The sequence below is a fragment of the Triticum aestivum genome, chromosome 7B, assembly GCF_018294505.1.
Source record: "Triticum aestivum cultivar Chinese Spring chromosome 7B, IWGSC CS RefSeq v2.1, whole genome shotgun sequence".
In the NCBI taxonomy this organism is placed as follows: domain Eukaryota; kingdom Viridiplantae; phylum Streptophyta; class Magnoliopsida; order Poales; family Poaceae; genus Triticum; species Triticum aestivum.
In genome coordinates, this window is record NC_057813.1 from 84,083,171 (window position 1) to 84,099,181 (window position 16,011).

Genomic DNA, 16,011 nt, shown 5'->3' on the forward strand with positions numbered 1-16,011 from the left:
CTAGTTTGTATGGACCAACCATATGCCGCATATCACACATGCAACACTGATATGAATAGTGTTTGATGTCTGCACCATTGCAAATAGTTTGTATCATTTTTGATAGTTTTCTTACACCACCGTTTGCGATTAATGCATCGCACATAGTTTCGTTGAAGGGTCTCTGATTGTACTGTCGCGTTAGGGCCATCCTGCAATAGTGTACCCGCATATGCATTTGCCTCTCTTTTTCCCCTCACTAGTCGGCATGCCCACTCAAATGTGTAGTAATTATCCATGCACTGAGCAGCTTCTCTTTAAACATCAATTTTACAAAGAGCTTAGTTTGCACACATCAATTTTTGTCATATCGAGAATGTCATGTGATAACCACAAGTATAGGGGTCACTTGTAGCCTTTTTCGATAAGTAAGAGTTCCAAACCCAATGAGGAGCTAAAGGTAGAATTTATATTCTCTTCGAGTTCTATCAACCACCAATACAACTCTACGCACACTAACTTTGCTTTACCTATAACAAGTATAAAACTAATTTGCAAGAATAAAACTAGAAGTACTTTGCAGGAATAATAAAAGCTAATTGGTTTAGTATAAAGCTTTTGTAGAACATGAGAAAGATTGTCCATAGGCAATTGAATATGACATGTGTGATACTTATTATATGCAATGAGGGAGAGGCATACCCTAACATACTTTCCGTACTTGGATCACATGTTCTTATGATTGGAACTCTAGCAAGTGTCCGCAACAACTTAAGGTAAACCCAACCATAGCACTAAGTAACAAGTCCCTTTACTCCCATACGCAACAATCCTCATACTCGGGTTTAGGATGTCGTCACCCCGACAACTCACTATAAGCAAATCATAAACATATTGCAACACCCTATAGTGGTAATTCCACACGCTTGTGTGACACAGAGGGCACCATAGGAAAGCACCATAATAACATACAACTCATGTCAATCGCACCATACCACAATTAACCCGTAGGAGAAAAGAAATATACTCAAACATCATAGGATGGCAGTGCATCATTGGATAATAATATGTGGCATAAAGCACCATGTTTAAGTAGAGATTACAGTAGGGAGACAGGTTGCACCACTTTAAGGAGAGGGAGAGAGTTGGTGATGATGGCGGCAAAGTTGTTGGTATAGATCACCGCCATGATGATTCCCCTGGCAGCACTCTGGCACCACCAGGAGAGAGGGGGAGAGCCCCACCCCCTCTCCTCCTTCTTATTCCTTGGCCTCCCTCCTAGATGGGAGGAGGGTTTCGCCTCTGCTCCATGGCTACCATGGCTCCCGAAGGGCATGAGCCCTTCTAAGATTGGATCTCTCTCTCTCTCTCTCTCTCTCTCTCTCTCTATCTATCTATCTCTCTCTCTGTGTGTGTGTGTGTGTGTGTTTGTGTTTTGTGTCCCTATTTCTGGCCAAAACCCGTTTCTTAAATATCCGGAGATCCTTAACTCTAATCAGGATGAATTTTTAACATGGTTTTTTCCCAATATAAGCTTCCTTGTAGCCGAAGAAGGGCCCCAACCGGCTTACGAGGATCCCACAAGACATCACCCCACACCCTGGGGGTGGTCGCACCATGTTGTCACGTGGAGGCCATGGGCCTCCGTTTGCGTTGATTTTTGCGCCAAAAATTCACATATATTCCCAAAAAATCTCCGTAAAATTGCATCACATTTGGACTTTATTTGATATGGGTTTTCTAGGAAATACAAAGACATGCAAAAACAGGAACTGGCACTAGGCACTAGATCAATATGTTAGTCCCAAAAATAATATAAATTGTTGCCAGAAGTACGTGAAAGTTGTAGAATATTGGCATGAAACAATCAAAAAATATAAATACAACGGAGACGTATCAGCATCCTGAAGATTAATTCCTACTCGTCCTCCAGTAGGTAAATGATTAAACAAGATAATTTTTTATGTGTAATGCTACCTAGCATAATCTTGATCAAATAATCTAATCATGGCATGAATATTAGGATACGAATGATTCAAGGCAATAGTCTATCATTTGATATAAAGACATCAATACGTATACTGCCAAACAATCATGCCCTTCAAAATAAAGAATGCTAAAGAACATTATCCCTACAAAATCATATAGCCTAGCAAGCTTAGTATTCCTAGCATAAAGTGTAAATCCTGAGCACCCTGGTTTCAAACCAAGCAATTGTATCATACTTTTTCACGTGTTTCAGCATTTTCAACTTCACTCAATACATGAGCATGAGCCATGGACTTAGCATTCCATGTGGCAAAGAGAATGGTGATGGGGGTTTATGAGAAGACAAAAGGTGGAGAAAGTGTCGCATTAACTAGGCGGATCATTAGGAAATGGGGAGGCCTTACAATCAATATCAATGCAAGGAGTAGGGATTGTCATGCAATGGATGCACTAGAGCTATAAGTGTATGAAATCTCCCTATGAAACTAAGTGGGTGTGCATCCAACTTGCTTGGTCATGAAGATCTCAAGCATTTGAGGAAGCTCGTCATCGAAATATATAGGCCAAGTTCTATAATGTAAAATTCCCACTAGTATATGAAAGTGAGAAATCATGGAGACTCTCTATATGAAGAACATGGTGCTACTTTGAAGAACAAGTGTGGAAAATGATAGTAGTGTGCCCCCTCTCTCTTTTTTTTCTTTTTTATGGGCTCTTTTTAGCCTCTTTTTTTAGAACAATCTCATGGACTTCATCCCCACTTTTTTGAGGACCCATTAATCTCCACCATTCTTTTCCTCATTGGTAGGGGCAACACTCTAATATTGATCATCACATTTATATTTACTTACAACTTGGTAAACTAAATGATATGACTACATATATGAATGCCTCTGGCGGTGTACAAGGATGTGCAATGATCTAGCGCTGCGAAGATATCAAACAACAAACAAGCCATGGAAATATCATGCTAGCTATCTTAAAACCATGCAAGGCAATATGACAATGAACACAAGTTATGTATGTGATGGTGGTGGAAGTTGCATGGCAATATATCTCGGAATGGCTATGGAAATGCCATCATAGGTAAGTATGGTGGTTGTTTTGAGGAAGGATATAATGAGGCTTATGTGTGATAGAGAGTATCACATCACGGGATTTGGATGCACCAGTGAAGTTTGCACCAAGTCTTGAGGTAAGAACGGGCAATGCACGGTACCAGAGAGGCTAGCAAAATATGGGAAGGTGGGAGTGCTTAAGTCCACAAACTCATATTAGTCGTAAAGAACTCATATATTTATTGTGAAAATTTCAAAGCCGCTGAACCAAAGTACTACTCACATGCCCAAGGTCGGGATGAGTTAACCATCGCGTGCGCTCGATCCGAACAACACAAAGGATTTCAATCAATTATAAATTACGCTCAAAGTTCATCGCAAAACTAGAGGCTATGTGTGCATGCTTCGAGAATCATAAACTTTATCATGATATATTAATTAAACCATATTATCAATTAATACACCCACATATTTGTTAGAAGTATGCCCTAGAGGCAATAATAAAAAGGTTATTATTGTATCTCCTTGTTCATGATAATTGTCTATTGTTCATGCTATAATTGTATTAACTGGAAAGCGTAATACATGTGTGAATACATAGACCACAACATGTCCCTAGTGAGCCTCTAGTTGACTAGCTCGTTGATCCATAGATGGTCATGGTTTCCTGACCATGGACATTATATGTCATTGATAGCGGAATCACATCATTAGGAGAATGATGTGATGGACAATACCCAATCCTAAGCATAGCACAAGATCGTGTAGTTCGTTTGCTAAAAGCTTTTCTAATGTCAAGTATCATTTCCTTAGACCATGAGATTGTGCAACTCCCGGATACCGTAGGAATGCTTTGGGTGTGCCAAACGTCACAACGTAACTGGGTGGCTATAAAGGTGCACTACGGGTATCTCCGAAAGTGTCTGTTGGGTTGGCATGAATCGAGACTGGGATTTGTCACTCCATGTGACGGAGAGGTATCTCTGGGCCCACTCGGTAATGCATCATCATAATGAGCTCAATGTGACTAAGTAGTTAGTCACGGGATCATGCATTACAGAACGAGTAAAGTGACTTGCTGGTAACGAGATTGAACGAGGTATTTGGATACCGACGATCGAATCTCGAGCAAGTAACGTACCGATTGACAAAGGGAATTGTATACGGGATTGCTTGAATTCTTGACATCGTGGTTCATCCGATGGGATCATCGTGGAACATGTGGGAGCCAACATGGGTATCCAGATCCCGTTGTTGGTTATTGGCCAGAGAGCTATCTCGGTCATGTCTGCATGATTCCCGAACCCGTAGGGTCTACACACTTAAGGTTCGGTGACGCTAGAGTTGTTATGGGAATTACTATGCAGTTACCGAATGTTTTTTGGAGTCCCGGATGAGATCCTGGACGTCACGAGGAGTTCTGTAATGGTCCGGAGGTAAAAATTTATATATGGGAAGTCCTATTTTGGCCACCGGAAAATGTTCGGGATTTTTCGGTATTGCACCGGGAAGGTTCTAGAAGGTTCCGAAGTGGGGCCCACCTGCATAGGGGGACCCACATGAACGTGGGTAGTGGGGGCAAGGCCCCACACCCCTGGTCAAGGCGCACCAATATCCCCCTTAGAAGGAATAAGATCATATCCCGAAGGGATAAGATCAAGATCCCTAAAAGGGGGGGATAACAATCGGCGGGGAAGGAAATGATGGGATTTCTTTCCTCCCACCTTTGCCAACACCCCAATGGACTTGGAGGGCAAGAAACCAGCCCCCTCCACCCCTATATATAGTGGGTAGGCGCATGGGAGCTTCACCCCTTGCCCCTGGCGCAACCCTCCCCCTCTCCAACTCCACCTCCTCCTCATTAGTGCTTGGCGAAGCCCTGCCGGAGAACTGCAAGCTTCACCACCACGCCGTCGTGCTGCCAGAGCTCTCCCTCAACTTCTCCTCTCCCCTTGCTGGATCAAGAAAGAGGAGACGTCCCCGGCCTGTACGTGTGTTGAACGCGGAGGCGCCGTTGTTCGACGCTTAGATCAGAATCAACCGCGATTTGAATCGCTACGAGTATGACTCCTTCATCCGCGTTCATGTAACGCTTCCTCTTAGCGATCTTCAAGGGTATGAAGATGCACTCCCTCTCTCTCTCTTGTTGCTACAATCTCCATAGATTGATCTTGGTGATGCGTAGAAAATTTTGAATTATTGCTACATTCCCCAACAATATTACCATCTTAATATCACAAAACTATTGCAGGAAATCAAATATATCATATTCAGTGACGTACAAGTTTTATATAAAATTTATGACTAACCATGTGAATGACCAATTCCTGTTAACCCTCTAAATAGATATAAGTGAAGAATGGGAGTTTAATCCTTTCTACAAAAGATTCGGCCAAGCTCTAGTAAATATAAGTGAAGCAAAAGTGCATTCTACAAATAACGGTTTTCCAATTGTAGAGAAACGAGCATCCAAACTTCAAATTACCGCTAATAAATATTGGCATGAAACAATCAAAAATTATAGATATGACGGAGATGTATCATCATGCAGCATGCAGGCCGCTAACTAGCATGGACCATTAAAGTTAGTCTCCCACAATTCCGCTTTTAATTAGGAACCAATCAGTCGTGCATCCCGCTTCTTTATCGAATTATTGGCATGTGCAAGCACGGGCGCAGTTTCGGGAGTTAATTTCTTCATTTCCCTAGAATGAACTGAACCGCTACATCTCCCTTTCTTTATTGATTTTGGGAGCTGCCTATTGATACTTCAATGAACTCCTAAACATATAAAAACTAATGAAATTATGTGTAAAAGGGCGAGGTGGTATAGTTGATTGATAGATGAACCATTTCTTTCATCACAAGCATAAGCCAAGTCCGTTGGCCAATGGCTTCGGGTGGGATAGTGAGGTCGTGAGTTTGAGCCTTATGGACAATGGCCCGATAATTTGTGGAGAACATTTACAAACATTGCCTAGCAAGGGGTTAATGACCCACAAGTATATGGGTTCAATTATAGCCTTTTCGATAAGTAAGAGTGTCGAACCCAACGAGGAGCAGAAGGAAATGACAAGTGGTTTTCAGCAAGGTAATGTCTGCAAGTGCTAAAATTGTAAGTAGCAGAGTAGTTTGATAGCAAGTTAATTTGTAATGAGCAAGTAACGGTAGTAGTAACAAAAGTGCAGCAAGTTAGCCCAATCCTTTTGAGGCAAAGGATAGGACAAAACAGTCTCTTATGATAAGCAAGGTGTTCTTGAGGGTACACGAGAATTTCATCTAGTCCCTTTCACCATGTTGGTTTGCTTTGTGTTCGCTACTTTGATAATTTGGTATGTGGGTGGACCGGTGCTTGGGTGTTGTTCTTACTTGAACAAACCTCCTACTTATGATTAACCCCCTCGCAAGCATCCGCAACTACGAGAAAAGTATTAAGAATAAATTCTAACCATAGCATTAAACTTTTGGATCCAACCGGTCCCTTACGGAATAGCGCATAAACTAGGGTTTAAACTTCTGTCACTCTCGCAACCCATCATCTAATAACTACTCCACAATGCATTCCCTTAGGCCCAAATATGGTGTAGTGTCATGTAGTCGACGTTCACATGACACCACTAAGGGAATCACAACATACATATCATCAAAATATCGAACACATATCAAGTTCACATGATTACTTGCAACATGATTTCTCCCGTGACCTCAAGAACAAAAGTAACTACTCACAAATGATAAACATGCTCAAGATCAGAGGGGTATTAAATAGCATAATTGATCTGAACATATAATCTTCCACCAAACAAACCATATAGTAATCAACTACAAGATGTAATCAACACTACTAGTGACCCATAAGCACCAATGTATAGTTCCGGTACAAAGATTGAACACAAGAGATGAACTAGGGTTTGAGATGAGATGGTGATGTTGAAGATGTTGATGAAGATAGCCCTCCCCAAGATGGAAGAGTTGTTAGTGATGATGATGATGATGATTTCCCCCTTCGGGAGGGAAGTTCCCCCGGCGGAATCGCTCCGCCGGAGGGCAAAAGTGCTCCTGCCCAAGTTCCGCCTCGAGACGGTGGCGCTTCATCCCGAAAGTCCTCTCCTGATTTTTTTTTCTAGGTCAAAATGACTTATGTACCATAAGGGGGGCACCGGAGGTGGGCCAGGGTGAGCACAACCCACCAGGGCGCGCCTGGGCTCCCTGGCGCGCCCAGGTGGGTTGTGCCCACCTAGTGGGCCCCCTCTGGTAATTATTGGCTCCAAAAATCCTCATTTATTCCATAAAAATTCCTTGTAAATTCTCAGCTCATTTGAAGTTGTGCAGAATAGGTAGTCTGACGTAGCTTTTTCAGGTCCAGATTCCCAGCTGCCAGAATTCTCCCCCTTTGTGCATACCTTGCATATTATGAGAGAAAAGGCATTATAATTACTCCAAAAAGCATTATTATGCAATAAAACAACATAAATAATAGTAGGTAAACATGATGCAAAATGGACGTATCAGGGGTGCAGACCTAGCATTCGAGTGAACATGTTTTTCCTCAGTGAAACATTATTTTCACTTAAGGGTGGCATGGTGCGTAATTTATATTAACTTTGCTGGCAAATATAATGACAGACAAAAAAATTCAAGAAATGCAACATTCATTATTATTAGATATAGATGTGCTTCTTTTGTTTTTATGTGCAACTATTTTGAAACCATTATGTATTTGTCTTTTCAGTTGTATGATCATGCTCCTAGAATATTTACTATTGTTTATGCAACAAAGGTTCGGTTGGTGTGGATTATAGTCATAGAGAATGTTGTCTGTGTTCACATCACCATTTTTTTACCTGCCTTTGTTGTTGCATATGCTATCAATGACATTTTACGTGGTTGAGACTTCAAGGTGGCAGATCGTTATCTGAAGGATGTTGATCGTGTGAAATTCGATACACAATTTTATGTTTGTTTTTTCATGGCGCGTGTCTGAAGCAAGGTGCGGTCACCGAGGGGCCAACACTAATGATGACAACCAAATTTTCCGAGTTGGGGCCGAAGGCATTAGAATTCGACATCCTTATGAGGAATATTGTGATGCCAACTCCTAAGATGATGTTTAAGGTGATTATGATGATGATGCGGGAGATGTTGGAGCTACTGGATGCAGTGTTGCTTCAGGTGTTATGCTGGAGGCCTACGATGTATGTGTTGTATGAAACCTATTTGATTTGTTGTTATGTTTAACTTGATTTTCTATGCTTGATCTTTAAATGTTGAATGGTAATGTTGTTTAATATCAATTTCGTTGTGTATGCTTAAGTTTGTAGTTTCTATGAATTTTGGTAGCCTAGTTGGTTACCAAATTGAAGTTATTGACAGCCATGCTCTGAGCATTCGAGACGGTTAGTAATAAGAAACTGCATGCGGTGCTCTAAGCATTAGAGGCGGTTAATTAGGAGACACCGCCTATGGGCTCTGAGCATTCGAGGCGGTTCTGATAACTGCCTATGGGCGGATTGGGTAACCGTTCACGGCCCATGTATGAAAACCACCTGTAAATCCCGATTCTATACTAGTGAATGTGTGCTCCCTGATGAAATATGTATCTCATATGTGATGCAACATGTACTTCCAATGCAGTTTGTACTTCACATGCAATGGTAGACAATGCAGCTTATACTCAGCGTGTAGTGCAACATGTACTTCTGACGCAACTTGGACACTAGAAGAGATAGAAAAGTGGAAGAAAATAAAAGATAACCAGGGAAAACAACCATTGAACATCATCTCCACCCCCCGAGCAGCTCGTGCCCCTCCCTCGATATTGTGTGCATCCTCCCACCAATCACTATGTGGAAGGTCTGCAAGTGCCCGTGTGTGACCTTGACGGGAGGTTACTAAGGGTAGCCCCCAACTAAACATTCCTAGGGATGAAAACGGAGCGAAAACGACTGGAACTGGGTGCTACCATATTTTTTGTGGAAGCGAATACAAATACAGAAATCCCGGAATTGAATATGAAAACATATACTACCAGAAACGAACAAGGAGTGAATACGGCAACGAAAGTGGGTGTTGACTCGAACTTAAAAACCCCTTGAACCATAGAGAAAAACACAAGAAAAACCAACAAGCTTAATCAATTATTAACATGGAAACAAAATAATATGATTAGGTTAGCAACTTAACGTAGTATTGCGGCAGTACTTGACAATAGCGTTTGGATCTAATTGAGTACGTGCATGATCGTAGAAGATGGGATTTACATCGACCATTCTATTAATTATGCCATTGTGTCTTGTTTGCTAGCTGGTCTACAAAGCAGCCATAGGCCTATAGAAATTCCATGTTCACAAAAGCAGAAAGTTGTTTCTCTGTGTCAGTTCCAATAGAAAACATTGTTCCATTTTTGTTTTTGTTTTTGCTTCCACATTTCCTATCCATTGTCGTCAGACAATTTTCATTCCACTTTCATTCCTACTCACTCCCCCACATAGTGGTGAACCTTATTTGACATTCAATTGCGTCAAAATATTGGTGTTCACATAGTGCGATGGATATGGGCCTGGCCCAAGAGGTGAAGGGCATGGTGGTTTTTTAGGGTAGCGATTTTATAGAGTTTACTACGTGGTTTCATGCCTTTTCGGTGACCTTTTATTATTAAGTTTACGTTGATATCTTAGAGATTCTAAGCCATTACTACCCTCTTAGGTTGGTGAAGGGAAGTGAAACGTAAGCAAGTTTTCGAAGAAATAATACAAAATGTACATTTTTCCCACCTTTGCATACTCTCTGAAATATTCACAGGTTTCATGGGGGTTCTATTACAGCCAACTCTAACTATCTCTACTCCTAATGTAGTAGTTGGTAGTCTCCGCCGGTCAATTTTGGTCCCACCAGATACGGTTAATTTTCGTCCTCGATCCCACCTCCCACTACCCAGCGGTTTCCCCCTTCCTCCCTCGAGACCAACAGAAAAACAATATACTACCACGAGGCCCGTTGTGAAACACTACCGTTCATCGACAGAAAATCATCCTAAAAGAATCTACGACGGTTAACCTACAAAAATTAGCCAGACTCTCGCACCGTCGTGCCCTCGATGCACTTGCCCGCACGAACGTGGCTCCGTCCCTCCCTCGAACCCTAGCTAACCCTCGTCTCCACGCCTCCAGCCGCACCCGCCGCCGCATCCCAATCCCTGATCAGGCTCTCCACCTCACGACGACGCCGTTGCCCTCTCCGTCCTCCTCCTCAAGACGTCACCATCGCCTCCCCTCATCCGTGATTTGGCCATGGCCACCACCGACGCCCTCCTCTCCATCGCTTCCACCAACCGTCAACCTCCATCAATCTCCTCCTAGACCGACAAAGGGAGACCTCCACCATCGCCGTTCTTCTTCCTCCCCGACATCCTGTCGCCGTTCTCCACGGATCTGGCCGTGGCCACAACCGATGCTGCCGGTTCCATGAAGGAGCTCACCCTGGCCTTCTCCACGGATCTGGTTGATCTGAAGGCGGGCGGCGAGGCGGGGCTCGCCGAGCGAGGTATCCAGGCGAGGGTCGCGGTGACGATGAGGAAGGCTGGAGCGAGGGATCCAGCGACCTAGGCAGGAGCTCGCCGGACCTGTGCGATGGCGGACGGGCGCGTGAGACGGAGGGATCTGGTGCGGCGGCGTGAATTCCTTGTAGGTAGAGGCGGGTCTCCATGGCTGGCAGGGAGAGCTCCAAGCCATGGCGGGGCTTTAGTTTTCCCTGGTAGAAAAGAGAGAAAGAGGAAGATTCAAGGAGGAGGAGAGGTAGGGAGAAGAAGGTGCAGGTGCGAGCTTGGGGAAGAGGGAGCCTAACATCAAGTGCTTAGGGAACATGTGCATACATCCTTGCTCCTTTTCTTCTTTCAGTTTTAGGTACTTTCCAGCAGGCGTGTACATCCTTGTTCCTTCTCTTCTTTCGATTTTAGCTACTCTCCAGTATTCAATTTGCATGTAGAACAAAATCTATCAGCAGTTCTCAAGTAAATGAACCGTAGAGAATCAGCTAGATATTTTACTACTGTAAGTTGTGGAGTACTGAGAATGGCATTTATATTGCTGCAAATGCAATATATGATCTATGCAGCAGAGAGGATGCCGCAAGGGGAGAGGAATGGTGGAGTGAGATTGAGGAAGACAGGACACATCGGGACCCGGGAGCTCGAGAAGAGGCTCAATCGATCTCGACAAGAAGTGATCTCCCCTTGGTGACAGTACTAAATGGCCTCTCTAGGCTCCTGTCATAGACTTGGGTATGTGTATATATTTCATTTCTTCAACGGTTTATTGATGCAAGAGTAAGCTTGCAAAGCGACCTGGGTATGTGGATAGATTTCACTTCTTCAACGGTTCATTGATGCACGAGTAAGCTTGCAAAGCGACATCTTGCTTATCTAGCTTTCTGTCCACTGCTATCCATGCAACTGGTAATGGTTGTGCAGCAGCCAAGCTTTATTTTTTTTCATACATCTGGCCTCTAATCCCTGGCTATTAATTATATATTTAAGAAAACACAAGATGACGAGACATCATTTAATTTTAAGAGAATCAATAAATTATTGAAACTGAAGTGGTCATATATATGATGGTTTGATCTGTAGGCCTTTTATGTTTTTTTCAGAAGCAGAAAAGATAGAAGAATCTCATCTCCTTCTGGTGGAACGGCAGAGGGCTTGGCTGCTACCAGGGTGATCCAAAGGGTGTATCTAGGTAGCATGTTTGTGGCCTCTTGCACTAACATGATTAATGGTAGCTTCTATTCCATGACATGATTTTTGCAGCTGTAACAATATGTTTCATGCGAGAGGACATAAATTTGCATCCTATTTTTCTGTCCAGTTAGTTCCAAATTACAAATGTTTGTGCCATCACTGACAATTTGGTGGAAAAAGATGAGTCGTATATACACCCAGTGTAAGCTTTCACATTAGCCATTGCTCTTGATTGTCTTTGCAAGTCCATAGATATAATTTCTTATGATTTTCCTTTACTCATAGTAAGTGCTGAATATTTTGTGCTTCAACCCTTTAGGTGTTAACTTCTGTGATGTGGCTAGCAAAGTTGGCAACAGGTACAGTATAACCATCATGATCTGCAGAGGGATATATATCACCTAGGTGCATAAATCATAATCATTCAGTTTTTATTTGGCAAGCTGGAGCTACCTGGAACTTTCAGTTTTGGTTCCAAAATGGATGGATTCAACTGGGTGACCCACTGTCAGGTATTATTATTCAGTTATCCTGAGGGTAATGTGGATATGTTCTATTTGAGATCAAGCTTGGTATTGCTAGAAAATATATATGTGATGTGCACTAAGATTTCAACTATATAACAGCAGTGATAAAACACGCTGTTTCCCTTGCTATTCATGATCACTTGAACTAGCTTACCTTATAATAATATTTCTATCTTGCACCATGAGTGTTGTTCAGTGGCAATATTCGCTCCGCCGAAGGTAATAGTGATGCACCTTTGCTAAGAAGTTTCTTTCCTGTTCAATGCAATGACAAGACACTGAAACATATGGTGCCCATGCTAAAAGATAATGATTCACCCCCTGGCTTCTTATTATTGTATCCTCTTGGCAGGGCGTGGCCGCGGCTGCGGCGCAGGCAGCAAGGACGAGCGCCGCAAGGGAGTCGATGGGCGTGGGCGTGAGAAGGCCATCGTCTTCTTCTCCCCCCTCTCCGACCAGAAACCCCTATCTATCCATCCGACGAGAGAAGACTGCAGACAGAGGAGAGGAGACGCGGGTGAGGTAAGAGGAGCCAAATCCCCATCATGCTCCTCCCCACGCGCCGCCGACCCACCTGCGGCATTCTTTCTGGTGTGCCAGCTAACCGAATCCACCTACCCCTACCCTTACCTTTTTGGGGGGGTTTTGTTGAACTGTTTTGGGGCTTTTGATTTGGGGGCGATGTTGACATGATTTTTCAAGGAAGGGGAATGGCTTCTTGTGCGCTCAGTTTGTTGCTGTCTGTAGGGGAAACAACAGCAAGATGGTGGTGCGGGTCTTCGGGTATGGGTCCCTGATCTGGAACCCCGGCTTTGATTTCAACGAGAAGATCCTGAGATTCATCAAGGGCTACAAGCGAACGTTTAATCTCGGTATTCTTGGTTGCACCTAAATGATTTGAAGCAAATCTGAACCTGTAACTGTAGTTCTTGGTCTGGAGATATCACATCTCAACTTTTCTTTCTCCGAAGCTTGCATTGACCATAGAGGCACACCACAGAATCCATCCAGGACCTGCACCCTTGAATCCGAAGATGAAGAAATATGCATAAGTTGACTGCATCCATTAATCAAATATCTACAACACATTGTACTGATGTGCTGAAGTTTCGATGATTTCTATTGGTCGCTGACATAACCTCCTATTTCTCATTTTGTTTATAGGTATTCAATGTGAGGAATTTCATACTTTTGGTGTGGTGCTAGCAAATATAGTGACCAAATATAGTGATGAGAAAGGGTGGAGCTGAGTATGCCACACATGGATATGATTATTTCCCCTATGTTCTTTTTGGCAATCCACTTCATCACTGACTCATATGTGTATGGGTGAGCTAACAAGCCTGTATTATGTCTTCCCTCTTTCTTTGTAAGTGAAGGATTTCGGATTGCTGCACATTATTCAACTGCTATACTTGTGAAAGAGAAATGTGCTAAACTATAGTACTCCCTCCGTCGCATGATGAGTTTCAGCAACTCTTATTTTGGAATGGAGGGAGTAGTAAATTACTTTTGGTTTTTTCTTTGTTGATCTGATAATAATTAAGTTTAAAAATATGTTATCTTCTATTTCACTAATAGGGTAGAGCCAAGGTGGCACAAGTGTGTGGCCATGGTTTTCTTTTATCGTTTTATCAAATCAATGGAAATACATCTGCATAGTTATGGATTGATACTACAAATAATGCTTTAAATAATGGCATCTTCTCAGCAACCCTTCATGCACCCCCTCGCGAGAACCACCGAAACATTCCCAGGAAATTCTTCTCGCTTGCTGCAGCCCATGGTGCACCATCCGATCTCTGTGTGCTGCACAGTTATATGTGGTCTTATATCATGCACGTGTGTTGCAAGTGTTTCTCTCTACTTTGTGCTCCAAATTTGTTTTTCGTACAATATGGAAGATTAATGTATATATTCTTCTAAAGTTATAGTACATTCATGGTCTGTGTATATCTATTTGTATGCTGCAAACCTGAGTCAGGCAGGCAGCAACTAATTTCTTCATTTGCTATCTTTATAATCAACTTGATTGGCAGACTTCAGGTAATTCGTGTTCGTGTGGTAAGAATTGAACTCATGTGTTGCTCTTTTACCACTTTCTTGATGCAAATAGCATCAAAGGACCTGTACTGCTATGAATTACATCACGGATTATGTGCTACTTTATTAGTTGAAGTCTCTTTGTACAGTTAGTTCTCAAAAACAGAACCACTTCTGCTGGTGTATATGTTTCTTGGCAACATTTGGTGTAATACTAATCTTCCAGAGATTGTTGTAAGAAATAACTATATTTAGTATCTTTATCTCATCAATGGGCTAATTCTATAAAAAGAACTAATAAGGAGATTTCTTAGCAGTACTGTATATGTCTGGAGCAATGAGGTAATTTTATCGTATGTTACTTTCTTTCTCTTGCATTTCCTAATTTTGTTTTCCACTCCATTTTTTCAGGTTCCAAAGTTTGGCCACAACTAGCTTGATTCGGAGACATTTCGTATTAGGAGTTAAACTTTGGTTTGGAGGCATTGAGCTTTGCCAGTAACTAGCTTTGTTACTTGGTATACTTATGTCAGCATTCAGGTAAACAACTATCTACCACATTGTTTAATCTGGGGTTTACCCGGTGCCAAGTGTACTATATCGCTAGATTTAACTTTAACCTATGTGTTGCTCCGTATGTATCTCGGCATAAATGGTTCATCATACTAGGATTTAATGTAGTGATCTTAGTTCTGTTGCTTCTTGGTGAATATAAATTATATTGCGTTTTCATGGAAGCAGGAGCCCCGTAGTTGTCTAGCGGGTCGCGGGAGAGGCAGCCGGTGAGTGCGAGCTGGACGGGAAGGTGATGCCTGCGATGGAGAACCATGCTGGTGGGTAGGGCAGGGTCGACGCTCTAATTGTACTGCCTGACAGCTTGTCTTAGTCTTAATAAAAGTGCATATCTGCAGCATCCTTTAATTTATTTGGCATATCCTACTTTAAACAGTATCCTTGACTCGCATCGATTTCAAATAACTGAAGTATCTTCTCTGCTCATGTGTCCACATAAAGCCCAATCATGTATATGTACTGATGGCAGCATGCATTCCAATTTAGAGAGGTTCCAATGCTTTCCTTTTTTTCACATTCGTGCTTATCTTCTTGTATTGTTTAGCAATGAGATCAATAGTAGCACTTGGCCAGAATATGAATGTTTAGTGCTTCTGAATTTCAGTGACAAGTGGTACTGAATTTTAACTAAGTGCTTCTGATATGTCAATGACAAGTGGTACTGAATTCTAACTAAGTGCTTCTGAACTTCTTGTGATGAATGGGTTTTCTGAGTGTAAGGCCCCGTTTGGTGTCCATCCACTCCACTGCTCCGCTCCAGAGCGGACAGAGCTGCAGCGAAAAGTCTTGGAGCGGGCGAAACGATGCTCCGCAGATCCGCGGATTTCAACAAGCCGGCGCATTGCCGAACGGGGCCTAAATATTGATGATTTGGTACAACATATAGGACTGCTATTTTTTGATGTGTTAAGGACTGCTAAGTCTGAATTTAAATGTATGAAATTCGGTGGTACTGTATATATAAATGTTGTTTGTACTCTTTAATGACTCAAACAAAAACTGTTGTTTGTATGTGTAATGACCGAGTCTTGCCTTTATGTTCTGTTACGCTGAATGCATGGGAGTCAAGTGTTGGGCAGTTTTCATGTCAAAAAGAAATGTGGGG

At 42.4% G+C, this 16,011-nt stretch overlaps 1 long non-coding RNA gene across 2 annotated transcripts; it reads left to right on the forward strand.

Annotated features, from left to right (window-relative positions):
- Nucleotides 1-10,160: 10,160 nt before the first annotated feature.
- LOC123161112 (uncharacterized) lies at nt 10,161-15,740 on the forward strand. Of its 2 annotated transcripts, XR_006480547.1 has the most exons (8): nt 10,161-10,927; nt 11,139-11,304; nt 11,673-12,275; nt 12,643-12,812; nt 13,038-13,162; nt 13,455-13,619; nt 14,745-14,873; nt 15,075-15,740. It is a non-coding gene; the product is annotated as an uncharacterized lncRNA (long non-coding RNA). The 2 variants fall into 2 exon arrangements; XR_006480546.1 differs by having other exon boundaries at nt 13,455-14,873.
- Nucleotides 15,741-16,011: the final 271 nt, after the last annotated feature.